Here is a 13874-nt window from a genome sequence, read left to right as displayed (position 1 = left end):
GACTTTTATATTTTCGGATCAAAATTTAATATAACTATATAGTAACTCCATAAATATTTAATAAATATGTTTATGAGCTAAGATTATAGAAGTAAGGTCTCAATACCTTAATTTCCAAAACCACTTGACTTTAGGGATAATCCACTTATTTAACTATTTGTTCAAATAGCAAAAATTATTAGATCAAAATTCTATATAATACTATATTTGATTTGTAATTATTAAATAATAATATTTACAGACTCACTTGTCAAATTTGTGGTCTTAAAACCACTATTTTTGACACTATTAAAAAACGGGTTGTTACATTCTAGGTGCAGCTTCTATAACAAATTCAACTTCTCTATTTAGTGGTAACTGTAGTTATTCTTCAGGGAATAAATCAGCAAGTCCTTTAACTATCAGTATCTTGTCGATTTTAGATTTTGTTACCCATGAATCAAGGATATAAGTGAGATACGCTCCACAGCCTTTTCAAATTAATTTTTGAGCCTGCAATGTTGATATTATATTCGTTGTACAATATATTCCACTAGCTTCAACACAAATCGATTCATTGTTCTAACATTTTAGCATAATCTATTTCTTTTGATAATTCTCTAACGCATCATGCTTGGTCAACTAGTCCATACCCATAATGAGATCAAAATCATTAAACGACAATAACATCAAATCAAGTGGCCCAGTGTATTTGTTACTCTGATTGTATAATCAGTTGACTTTACAGGTATATTCTTTTTTTTTACTAATGTAGTGCATATATAAGAATAAGTTGACCGAGGTTCAATCAATGCATATACATTAATATAAAAAAGAGAAAATGTTTCGACAACAACATCTAGTGCAAAAGCTTCCTCACAAGCTCTAATGGCATAAGCCTTGGAAGGTGCTCTAGCCTCTGATCGCTCAGTTGTATGAATAGCTTTTCCCCAACTAGCTACAACACTTCTACTCCCAATTTTCTACCTCTTGGTACAGTAGTCTCAGGTCTGATAGTTTGATTCCGAAGATTATCATATCGCTTCAGGAAATCTTTTAGAAAGTGTTCAGTGGAACCACATTGGTAACAAGCTCCCATTTTGGTTGACACTCGCGAAAGTGACTGACCGCCTTCAGATGTACTAACGTCTAAAGTGTGAATACTGCAATAAGATATAAAATTATGAGGCGGTAACTGCAAGTATACGTGTCAAGTTGTAATATAGTTTTTACAATAGAGTAGGTGAGTACTCTGAGGATCGTACCCAAGAGACGTGAGTGCTAGGTCAATTCTAATCTAAACACTAAAAATATCTAATTAGTACTTTAAATCAGTTATAGTACGAAAACATAAAAAGGGTGGTTTAAGGGTTTTTATAAAATAACAAAAAATAACATAAAAGAAATAAAAGTTCAAGAGAAAGAAAGGTAGAATAAATCAAATTTGGATTATGGGTGATTAGCTCACTTCGGTAATCTACATCAACTGTTGCTTTTGGTTCCTCATCAATCCACTAGTCGCAACCCTAGTAGGATATTCAAATCTTCCACTAACATAACGAGTCAGCAGGAACTACTTATCTTCCGACCTCACAGTCTAGACTAGCTTGGGGTGAAGGCGTTCACAATTGGGCCATACCAATTTTGAGTTAATTCCCACCTTGATGACTTTCCAGGGTTGTCAGGCTTAGGGTTTGTTTCACATTATTCCTTTCCCAAACAACAAATTCGTTGAGTAATCCTACAAAACTGTCAATAGATCATACCTCCACTCGCTAATCCCCCATAAAGGGATTAGTTCCTCATGTTTTTCACAATATAAAATCAATATAAAGAGAAAGCATGTTATTTAAATTGATAGTATAGAGTATATAAAAGAGCCTGATTGTATTGAGATTTAATCACGAATCTCTAAAGTTTGAATGATTTCTGCAATTCAGAACTCTTGAGAAAAACAAAGAACAAATGAAATATATTCTAAAACGAAAGAAAAAACTAAACTAAATTTGCCAAAGAAAATCTAGGCTAATTGAATGGTGTCCATAACAAGTAACAATTGAGTCTATTTATAGCCTTCAGATGGTCGTCGTCCTTAACCCTACGTTAGTTGACATTCTTGAGCTTTAAGTTTGATTCTGCAGACTAAAACCCCCTACTTCGTGTTTAATTTTCATCACAAAGTTGATGTTACGACACACCAGGACCTGTGCTGCGACATAACAATCAATATACTTCTCTTCGGCTATTTTCAAGGGTATGTCGCGACACCCTCAGTTTATATCGCGACATTGAAGGTAGTCTTCAGCCTTCTCTATTCTGCTGACTATGTTGCGACATCGAGTCTCCATGTAACGACATATGGACCAATATCTGTTTACTACATCTTCTAATGGTTTCTTGCACACCCACAAAGTGTGTTAGATCACTCTTAGGCCTTATTTGGTCCCTAAGGTCAATAAAATACTCAATTTGCACATTTATTGAATGTAAATAAAACAAAGAAAATTGAACTAAAACATAACAAAAATGCTTGTATTCCAGCTACTTAAATGCAAAAACTAGTTTAATCTGCTACACTAAATTACGACAGATCAAATTCTTCCACATTAAGTCATTGCTTGTCCTCAAGCAACATAAACAAAAATGACAAACAAAAATTACGACCTTTGAGCAAATATGATATAGGTATTAACTTCAGAGCATGTAACTTGGGCACTTCATTCTTACTAACAATTTTGACATGATGAATAATTGACTTACCACATAAACATCCAAGTTTGGTATGTTACAAAATATACAAGCATTAAGGGTCTCACCCGTAAGGGTCCATCAACAAATCATACAAGTACTTTGATTGCCTGAGCAGAATACAAATAGTTGTTTATGCGTATGTTTAGTATGATGTCCATTCATGTATAAGGATATTTAGGTCACATAAGACTTTTCGACTTGGAAATTTTTAAGGCTTAGGAATAGTATGGAATTCAAAAATAGTAAGCACCAAAAGGGTTACAAACATGAAAATAGTTTGGCACATTGAATTGATCCCTATTCTTCCCCCCTTAGTGACCCTTACTCACTTATCGCCTTATTTTTCCTTCTCTCACCTTTGTCTCTTCATATGTAGGAAATCATAGCATGACATAGTAACTACGGCTAGACTTACGAGTTTTTGTGCACTAATGAACGAATTTTTCTTTCTTTTGTGACTTTGTGACTTTTCTCCTTTTTAATATATCTTACTCATTAATGCTTTCTTGCTCGTTTAATACTTTTTCGACTCGTACTAATTTTCTTTTTCGATTTTTCATTTTGTTTCGCACCTTAGGCTCACTTATAGTTCTTATATCACACTAATCTTTCCTATTTCACTCTATTCTTACAAACTTCATCAGTATGTATCTACTTAACCCTCAATACGTGTAGCCAGACGTCTATATTCATGTAGTGCCGGACAAAAGAGAAAGGGCAAATACAAATTAATGTTTTCAAGTTTGAGGTTCGTAATGAGGTTAATCAAGAACTGTCAATAGGCTTAAAAATCGGTACTAAAGGTGAACATTAATAGGTTTGATTTTTGGCTCTAAATGTGTTCCAAACAATGCCTTAGGTCATCCCTAAATATCTTAATATCCACAAATTGTCAACCAAACAAACTCAAATTCAACCATTTATCTTTCATACTAGTATGCTCATTTCCTTGTATTTTCTATATCATTTGGTACAATTGATTGCTTAATACCTATTTAGAGTGTAACATATAGAACTTAGTAGTCTAATAATAAAAAATTTAAAATTACCTACCATCATGCTAAATTTATTTGTAAACACAGGCATCCTATGTACATACTCCTAACCAATCACTTGTATTTCGACAAGCTCAAGCACACCAAATACAAGAAAAAATCAAAGAAAAATTGTAGAAATAGAAAAAAAAAGTTTTCTATGTTACCCCAAACATTTTATTGAGACATTGTCCTCAATGTATAGCCCATAAATAGATAAGGAAAGAAGGTACCCTATTGATCATGGTCGCTCCAACTGCTAATAGTGGGTGCTTCCTACTTTGATCGTGTTAAGCTCGAATTGTTTGTGTCTCTTTTGTGTTGGGTTCCTATAGAGAAAACTTAAACAAAATGCAATATAAAAATCTACTACTAGTCCTACTCCTACAAAGTTAAATTAAAAGTATCCAAAAATTAATACAAGTTTTGCCAAAAATAGAAATTTTCAATCATCCTCTACGAAATCCATCTCCTCATTTTCGTTATCCTCCTCTCTTTCTTGCCCCTCTTCTTCTTATTCCATATTTGTTTGCCTAAACATGTCAGGTGTATAATTGGGGACCCAAATTTCATTCTGCCTAGCAAATTCTTATAAAATTAGTCCCGATTCTTTCATCCACTGAATCATCCAATCTAGCTTTGAATGACTACTCTCACCAAATTCTTGTTAAGCTTATGTCAACCTCTGGGATGAAGCTGGTGTAGCTATCGCTTCTTGCTTTCGCTTGTTTCAATCTTTTATCTGTTTGGTTCACAGCTCAATGTATTGTTGGAACAAGGTGTCCCCGATAATACTTCTGGAATGTTTCAGCAACTGCTCAATGGACGTCATAAGTATACCCACCTTTTTGCATAAGGCCTTCACTAGGTGGGGAAAGAAAACTCCTACCTTCTGGTCGCTAATGCATCTCCTCATGTTCTAGTGGATCCATTTACCAATATAAACATGTTTTTTCTACAAAATAGCATAGAGTAAAGCTGCTCTAAAAGTATTAACGTTAGAAACATTTAAAGTCGGTACTATTCGTGTACATATAAATTGAATCCACATCTTAGCCTCTAGAAACATAATAGCTTGATGAAATGACACTAGAACATTGGTACCTGAGTGATATTTCCATTCACCCCTTCCTGCAGTTAAAAAGTTTATATTGTTATCCATATCTATGTCCCAAAAATATTCAAAATCAGTTTCATTAATAAAATTATTCACATATTATGGAGCATTATAAAAGTCGTAAATAATTCAAGAGATTACATGCACCTCTTTCCCTCGCACAAGTGCTGATTCCCACATATGACCTTCAGTGCTCTTCCTCTCTTGGTCCCGTAATGATGCATAAAATTCTTGAACAATGGGGACCATAACACTATCTTTAGGGATCGTTTAGAAATGTTCCAATTTATGATATCTGACTAAAGGTTATACTTCCTTACACAAAATCATGGATGGATGAAATCCCCTCTCTTGAATGAATGTTTTTCCTTAAAGTTCATTAAAATATTTTTCAACATTCAGATTTGGGAAAATTGAGGGATTTTGAGCCATTGATGGCTCTGTTTTCATAGTTCACTTAAATTTTCTTGGAGGTATGATGTTTTAATTCAACAAACTAATGAAGTACTAAGTAAATAAAATTAATGGAAGAGTAAAAGTTGAGTTTAGGAACCCTTAACCTCAGATGTATCATTGGATTCCTCGTCACACTCTGTTTACCCGTTGTTCCTTGGATTGGTTTCATTCTTTTCCTTCACAAGTAATACCTCAAAAAAACTCAAAAATCAAAAGAAAAGGATGAGTTGTTAGGGTTTTAAGGGTTTTGGGATATTTAAGGGATTAAATGGGGTAAAGTGTGTTTAAATATGAGTTAAGGATATATTTTTAGGTTAAGAAATAGGTGTTTTGGATGATAAAATTCAAGTGAATGAAGGCGTAGTTTGTCAAGTTATGCGAATGAGTCGGATCAACCCTACAAAAATATTATAGCGATGTTGCGACATTGGGGTTCCATGTCGCGACATAACTGGCAGCTTACCGTTTTCGCGACACAGGGGTTCCGTGTCACGACACATCTTTCAGTTTTGAAATTTGGGAGACTGTCTTCCTTGTCGTGACATAGGAGTGTGGTGTCGCGACGTCGAGTTGGTTTCTTCAGTTCCTCAATTCTACACAAAATGTCGTGACACGAGGTTGTTGTGTCGTGATAATGACTCTGTATCAGCCTAAATTTCCATCTTCGAGGATGTCTCGTTCTTGAATGAAAACCTAAAAGTCAACATCTAAAGTCTACGGTTAGTTAAATATACAATAATTTACAATAGTTAGGTAATTCAAATGTCTTTTAAGTTTTACTGCCAGATTCATCTGGCAGTATCATCAATTCACCGATGGATGATTCTTTTGTTCTATCAGTATTAGTCCATCGTGTCATTCCACCTGTGTGCACTTGTCCCTTTCTTTAAATATGTTTATTCTTTCTGCATGCATAAAAAGAAACATGTCCCTTAACTCGGGAATGTTAGAGATAAATATTTTTTTTGCATTGCTTCCTTAACTTTCTCTTATCTCCCTCGCTTGGTTGATGGCCGCATTTAAAGTTTTCAGTCTCACCATTTATTTTATAGTCAATTCATTTTTCTCTAAACAAATGGTGGATCTAGTAGGGGCCAGGAAAGGTCTACCTAATAAGGTCGGTATGCTCACAATCTTCCTGAAAATCAAGCACCATAAAATCTGTTGGAATAATGAAACTGCGCAATTTGACTAACACATCCTGTAGTACACCTTTTAGATAGGCTGAAGGTCTATCGGCCAACTATAGTGTTATATGCATATTTTTACGATCCCCTAACTTGAGTTTTTCAAAGACAGATAAAGGCATCAAATTAATATTAGCTCCTAAGTCACATAAAGCTCTATTAAAAGAAATGCTCCCTATCTCTATGGGAAAAGTAAAAATTCCCGGGTCTTTTAATTTTTAGGGAACCCGTATTGATATAATAGCACTAAAGGAAGCGTTTATACTAACTTGTTCACCTACCTTAATCTTCCTACGCCTAAACATAACTTGGCGTAGTTAGGAACTTTCTCTATTAACTCGATTAAAGGTAGGTTAACATTTAATGTTATGAACAATTTCAGGAAACTTATGAATTCATCCTTATCCCATTTTTGTTTTTCCTTTAGTCTTGAAGAGAATGGGATCTTTGCACCGGCTAAAATCTTTAGCTATTTCCTTCTCCGGTTCTGTTGTCGGTGTGGTTACCCCTTCTTGTAACAACCTATTTTTAGTGATATCAAAACAGTGGTTTTGATGAGTAAATTATTATTATTTTATTATTTTAATGTCTATAGGATTATATTAAGGTCGTATTAAAATTTTGTTAAGGAATTTTCATGTTTGTTTGATTAATTAAATGAAAAGGACTAAATCGTAAAAAGTGTAAAAGTGGAGTTCTATTAGTTAAAAGGGCTAAAAGAATATGGAAAGGAAATATAATCGACTTAAATGGTAGTTAGACCATTTATATGAGATAGTGGATGTGCATGGCAAGGTATTAATGAAAATTTGATAATAATTAAAGGTTAAAAAGGTAAATGTTTAATTAATAGTTAAATTAAATAAAACAGAAGTTAACTTCATCTTCCTCAATCTTTTCTCCATTGAAATTTTAAAGGAAGGATAGCTATTTAGGGTTCTAAAGTTTCGGTTGACTTATATGCTTGCATGGTAAGTGTTTTTCATCTTGTTTTTAATGATTTCTATGTTTTTGATATCGTTTTAGCTTAATCTAGCTAGCTCGAGGGTTAATTTGTAAAACTGTTAAAGGTTAAGGGACTTTCCATGGATGTCTTTAGTAGGTTTTGTTGTTAAATGATAGATTATGAATGTTGGTTGAAGAATTAACAAGTTTTGTTAAATAATTTTTGATGAAATTGCATTTAGGGTTTGATTTGTAAAAATAGTAAAATTTCATCTTAAAATGATGAAATGTTGGTTTAAATGAGTTGATACGGGTCCCTATGAAATTTGTCTTGCTTGAATGGAGGATGAAAATGGTTAGATTTCAAATTACAAGCTTAAAGTCAAATTGTGAAAAGTTAAACTATTAGGGGCAAATTAATAATTTTGCATAAATATGAAATGTGGATTGAATGAAATACTAGAAGTATTGAAATTGTTTATTTAGATCAAGATAAACCACGTACAAACCTAGATCGAGGTAAAGCAAAAGCTTCAAATTAGTTCGACCTAACTACTACAGCCACAATCGTCGAGGTAAGTTCGTATGAACGATTATCGTGTTTATTTTATTTAAATTGAATGTTATTATGTTATTTATAATGTAAATGGATCGATATATATAAACATATGAATACTATGACGAATTGATAGATATCGAGTCCTAGTTGAACCTTAGGATTTCTTAGGATACAAATGACATGTCATTAGGGATTTCACGTTTTGGGTGCAGGTCTTGAATATCCTACCGATGGTTGAGGTCTAGAATTTGTTGTGGATACTCCACAAATCATGTGAGCAGTATTATGTAGCTTACATTCTAACCCACAACTCGTGTGAGAAGGCCCATTTCACAACTCGTGTGAGCAATGATGTTACAAAAATGTTACAATTTTATGTATAGGCGCACTTTGTTTGAGCTTTCCTGAGTATCCGATGTAATTCTAGATGGTTCAATGGAAAAGAAAAGGGAAAGGAAACAGTAAGTATGTAAGTACAATGAATCATGACATTATGGAATATTAAAGGTAAGAAATGTTATGTTTATACATGATGAATCACATAACCTATGGATGATTTCATATATATATATGAACAAGCGTACTAACTTGTGAACTTGATGTTGTTGTTTAGGCTTATGACAAGCTTATGGTTATGGTTGATTTTATGCTTATGTTTTATATTATGCTAATGATATGGTAAGTTAAGTTTGGTTTATATGAGCTTACTAAGCATTCATTTCTTACATAGTTGTTTTTCCTTTGTTTATAGATTATCGAAACCTCGATTGGCTTGGAAGCTCATCGAAGATCTATCACACTATCTAGAAGTCAATTCGTAGATTTTGTGTATTTTGGCTAGGGTTTACAACGGCATGTATAGGGTTATTAATTATGATATTTTGATGAATGTGATGTTGGTGCTTTGGCACGTATAAATCCTTAAATCTTATGTTAGTTTGGTACCATTTGATGTTTTGACAAATTGGGTCACTTTTGCCACCTTGTTTTGCATGTTTATAAGGTCCTTTTGTGGTATGTATTGAATGGATTATGAGTGGCATGTTTTGGTAAGTTTTGAACTAGGATATGATGCTTGAAATGTGGTAGCATTAACATGTTTAGGTAGGTGTTGTTTGTATGCATTTGAGGTGCCTTTGAATGGCACATTGATTGATTGAATTAGGGTATTGAAAATGGCTTATATATGTGTGTTTAGGTAAGGTTTTGGTGCTTTGGAGGTGTCCATTATTGGTCCAATTGTTTATGTATGACATGATTTTGAAATGGCTTGATATTAGATAAATTTGGGTCCACACGGCCGTGTGTCATTAGAGAGCTACACGGCCTGGCACACGGGTGTACGACACGACCGTGTGGCCCTACTCAGAGAGTTACACAGGTGAGGAAATGAGCTGGGACACGTCCGTGTGTCCCTAGTTCCAAGGTTACATGGCCTGAGACATGAGCGTGTCTCTCAACTGTGTGAGTCACACAGCCTGGCCACACAGCCGTGTGACCCCTATTTTGCAGATTTTGCATCTCTTTCCTAACATTTTCAAATTGTTTTCAATTGATCCTGATTTGCTTCAAAGATATTTTTAGGGTCTTGAGGGCTCGATTAGGAACAATATGCATGTATATGAATGGTTTATGATATGATTAAATTATGAAATGGTATTAGTTTTAAATGTTTTTGTTTGTAAAGTAATACTTCGTAACCCTAATCCAGCAATGGATACGAGTTAGGGGTGTTACACATCTGGCTCTAGCTCATTTTCAGCCTCTAAGTATTCTTTTTGAGGATCGTCATTAGTTCCATAACTTTCTCCAGAGTAGTGGTTTTTAGGCTACTCAGTACTTTGCCCAAATCGAAGTGCAATCGCTTTTACGTGCTCCTTAGCTTCTCTGCATGGATTATCTTCCGTGTTGCAAGGAATACCTGTACCAATTTTTCTTTTGATGTCACCCATAATGGTAATTAATTGGCTCATTTAATCCTCGAGTTTAGTCGATGTTCTTGTTCAATTGGTGCACTCGGACTGCACCTGCTTGACATCGGTTCTCATTGACTGCATCTCTACCTCAATTCTATCCAGATGTTGACCACAAGCAATATGGTGACTGTAACAACTGAAACTACCGAGTGTAGAGAATTACATCATCGATCTTAAAATCTCACAGTTATAACGCAATAACAATAAACCATTCATCATATATTATCCAACACACGATTAATTAAGTATGCAATTTCCCAAAACATCATATTATCATAAAACACTGAAAGCCATAATAGTAATTATTAAACGAAAGGCTAAAGCTTGACAGAGCTCCCTACAGCGCCGACCAATTCATGTTTGTGAACCACCTGCAATCCAATCAGAAAACAAATGAGTTGTGAGCTCAGAGCATAAAAGAAAAAGGTCTCATACAAGTGTAATACAATTGAAAGATCATTCTTGAATCCCGAGATCCAATTAAGCAGTAGAAGCCGTTCCAGTTCAGATACAGAACAGTTCAGTTATAGAAGCAGAAGTAGTTCCGATTTCATTTACAGAACAGATCAGTTTCATACACAAGTTTTCCTACCCCCAGTATCTACACACCATCTTCGGCCAACCCAACAGACTAGTAAGGGCATTCAGCCACCGTCCAACCCTACACATCATAGAGTGTTTCTCTAACACGTTTACAGAGTCGCAGCTTAGCTACTAAATCAGCATGCGTTTAAGTGCTAGATTCAAAGCTATCTGCATTGTGGCTTAGCCACTAGTTCGGATCAATGTACTTCCTTATTCATAGTATCCTAGCCCATGAATATGCATTGTACACATATCCACATTTACAAAGTACAGTTCCATATCAAAAATAGTTATCACATTACATATACAGTTATGCTATACATATGTCAATCATAAAGCATCAGAGCACCATCATACAATTGAAATCAGATCATTCATACATTGAAGAGGTCAAGGTCGTGTAACCACACACACGACCTCAGAAAATCAAGATTCAGACTCAATTAATATGCCACATGGCCTGCACACATGCCTGTGTCCTTACCCGTGTGGTTCACATGGCCTAGAAACATGCCCATGTGGTTCCAACACATAAACAGTGAGTTACACGGCTTGGACACACTCCCGTGTGCCTTACACGGCCTGAGCACATGACCATGTCCCTGGCCGTGTGATCCTAAGTCACAAACAGAGAGTTACACAGCCTGGACCGACGCCCGTGTCCTTTCCTATGTGGCACCAAGATAATGAATAGTGAGTTACACGGCCTAGACACACGCTCGTGTCCTTTGCCTGTGTGAACCCTGTACTAATATGGCCACACAGGGCCTGGACACATGCCCGTGTGCCTTGCTCGTGTAGCCCTAAATCGATGAACAATGAATTAGACAGCCAACCACAAGGCCTGGCACATGGTTGTGTGGCTTACACGGCCTGGACACACACCCGTGTGCCTGGCTGTGTTGCGTTGACAGCTACCATTTTTGGCAACCAAAACTCGTGAAATTAAAGTTTTTGGCTTGCACCTGGTCTAATTTTGATGGAGAAACATTGCAGAGACTACCCGAAACTTAATTAACCATTCAACAATCAATCCATTGACTAGACAACACAAACGTTAATACTCAATCAATTATGTCGAATAAATCGATACCAAGAAACTTTCAACAACGAATGCTTACTGACGATCTGTCAAACTAATTTGTAACAACACGCAAAGAAATACCCTCTTCCAAATTCCCAATTTAATTACGTAAACAAAAACTAACAAATTCGTAAAACTTACATAGAAATATTCTAACAACGCTCTAAGTCACTCAGGACTCTTAATACTTCAACAATCACCTCTCGAATGCAATCAAAGAACTCACTTGAAAGAGGAAAAAGAAGAAAAAGAAAGGAGGGAAACGAAAGAAAAAAAATAACAAAAGAGGAAAAGGAAAGGAAGAAATTGACATTAAAAATATTTATTAACTAACCACCATCCTCAGACTAGCATTTAGCAAAATTTTTCTAACGCATACAATGGGACTCAAACTCAAAACCAGACAGATGCTTAACTAGTGAACCAGCAGGCTCATTCTTGATACAGATTTACACAAAATTTCACTTAACAATATAACACATGGATAATGGTTGTTTTAAAAATAATAAAACTTTTAATAATGCAACTCGAACTCTAGACTTAAACACAATAGAAAACCACAAAGCCACAAATACAAAATTTTAATTACTGCAGATTATCACAATTAAATTCTAAAATTTTGGGGTGTTACAGTCACTTAGGTTGGCCCTTTCCTGCGGTTTCTGCAAATAAGGAGGTTGGTAATTAATGCTATTAGCTTGATTTGAATTATTACCTACTCCTTGGTTCTCTCCCTATCTCAAATTTGGGTGATCTCTCCAGCCAGGATTATATGTATTCGAATAAGGGTTTCACCACTATCCCGATATAATTTACATCCTCGGTAGGATTTTTGATATAGTGGAAGAGTGGTTTGTCTCCCCCATGCATAGACTGTGTAGAAGCAAATTTGATGCGGTTGAGTCTATCCACTTACTATTGATACTTGTCATCCTCTTGGACAGCTTTTACCATGGCGGGTTTCTGGCCATATGTGAATCATTCAATTGGCCACTGACAGGATTTTAGTGTAATGTTGTCAATGATTTCGTGCGCATCCTAGTACGTTCTATTTATAAGGGCTTCTCATGTTGCTCCGTCAAATCTAGATCGTGTGTTCGCATCCAACCTGTTATAAAATACCTTCAGTCGTATCCACTCAGGAAATCTGTGGTGCGGGCATTTTTTAATGAACATTTTAAAACATTCCCATGCCTCATAGAAAATTTCTCCCTCCATCTTTCTAAAGACAACAATCTCTCTTCTTTGTTGAACTACTTTGCTGATCAGGAATAACTTCTGTAAGAAATTTCCAGCGAGTTCATCCCATGTCATGATAGATCCAAGTGCCTGCAAGTCTAACCAAGAAAAAGCATTATCAATCAAGGAGAAAGGGAACAATCGAAGACGAATAGCCTAATCAGTGACCCCATTATACTTAAAAATATCACAAAGTTGGAGAAATCATTTTAAATGTTGATTAGGGTCCCCTATCATCGTGCCCTGAACTACAGATTATTTTGGATGACCTGAATCACCGTCAGTTTTATCTCAAAATTATTAGCAGTAACTGTTGGCCTTACTATACGTTCCTGAACCATGTCCAGACTTGGTAAGGCATAATTCCTTAGGGTTCGCTTATTCCGAGCCATATGTACGTTTGAGGGTAGTTGTGGTACTGGTGGGTTTCCTACGTCGTTATCGTCAGCGTCACTGAGTAGTGGATTTTCACGTGGTACGCTACCTGCAGCAAGTGGTGGTGGATCTTGCATCTGTTGTTGCTACTGCTGTTGTTGTCGGTGATTTCTTCAAATTATTCTCTTTGGATTTGTGGCTGCTACAATAGGCATGCCCCTATTGCAAGTCATACACTAAACCCAGAAAGAAAGGATTAGTAAATAAAATACAATAAAATCATATCTATTATCTAAAAATTTCCTAATTATTCTTTTAAATGCAAAAATTAAAATCGAACTAGTGATGTTGTCTCCCCGGCAACGACGCCAACAAGTTGACCGCCTCCAGACGTACTAACGTCAAGAGTGTGAATACTAGAATAAGATATAGAAATATGAAGCAATATCCACAAGTATACAGGTCGAGTTATAATATAGTTTTTACAATAGAGTAAATGAGTACTCCGAGGATCATACCCAAGGAACGCGAATGCTAGGTCAATTCTAATCTAAACATTAAAAATATCTAATTAGTACTTTGAATCA

At 35.4% G+C, this 13874-nt stretch overlaps 1 non-coding gene across 1 annotated transcript; it reads left to right on the top strand.

Moving 5' to 3' along the window:
* The first annotated feature begins 12817 nt into the window (after window positions 1-12817).
* Window positions 12818-12923, top strand: LOC128040035 (small nucleolar RNA R71). The gene has a single exon (XR_008194695.1). It is a non-coding gene; the product is annotated as a small nucleolar RNA R71 (small nucleolar RNA).
* Window positions 12924-13874: the final 951 nt, after the last annotated feature.

The sequence above is a fragment of the Gossypium raimondii genome, chromosome 3, assembly GCF_025698545.1.
Source record: "Gossypium raimondii isolate GPD5lz chromosome 3, ASM2569854v1, whole genome shotgun sequence".
Lineage (NCBI taxonomy): Eukaryota > Viridiplantae > Streptophyta > Magnoliopsida > Malvales > Malvaceae > Gossypium > Gossypium raimondii.
Note: the sequence above shows the minus strand (reverse complement) of the source record. Positions and strands in the feature narration are given on the sequence as shown.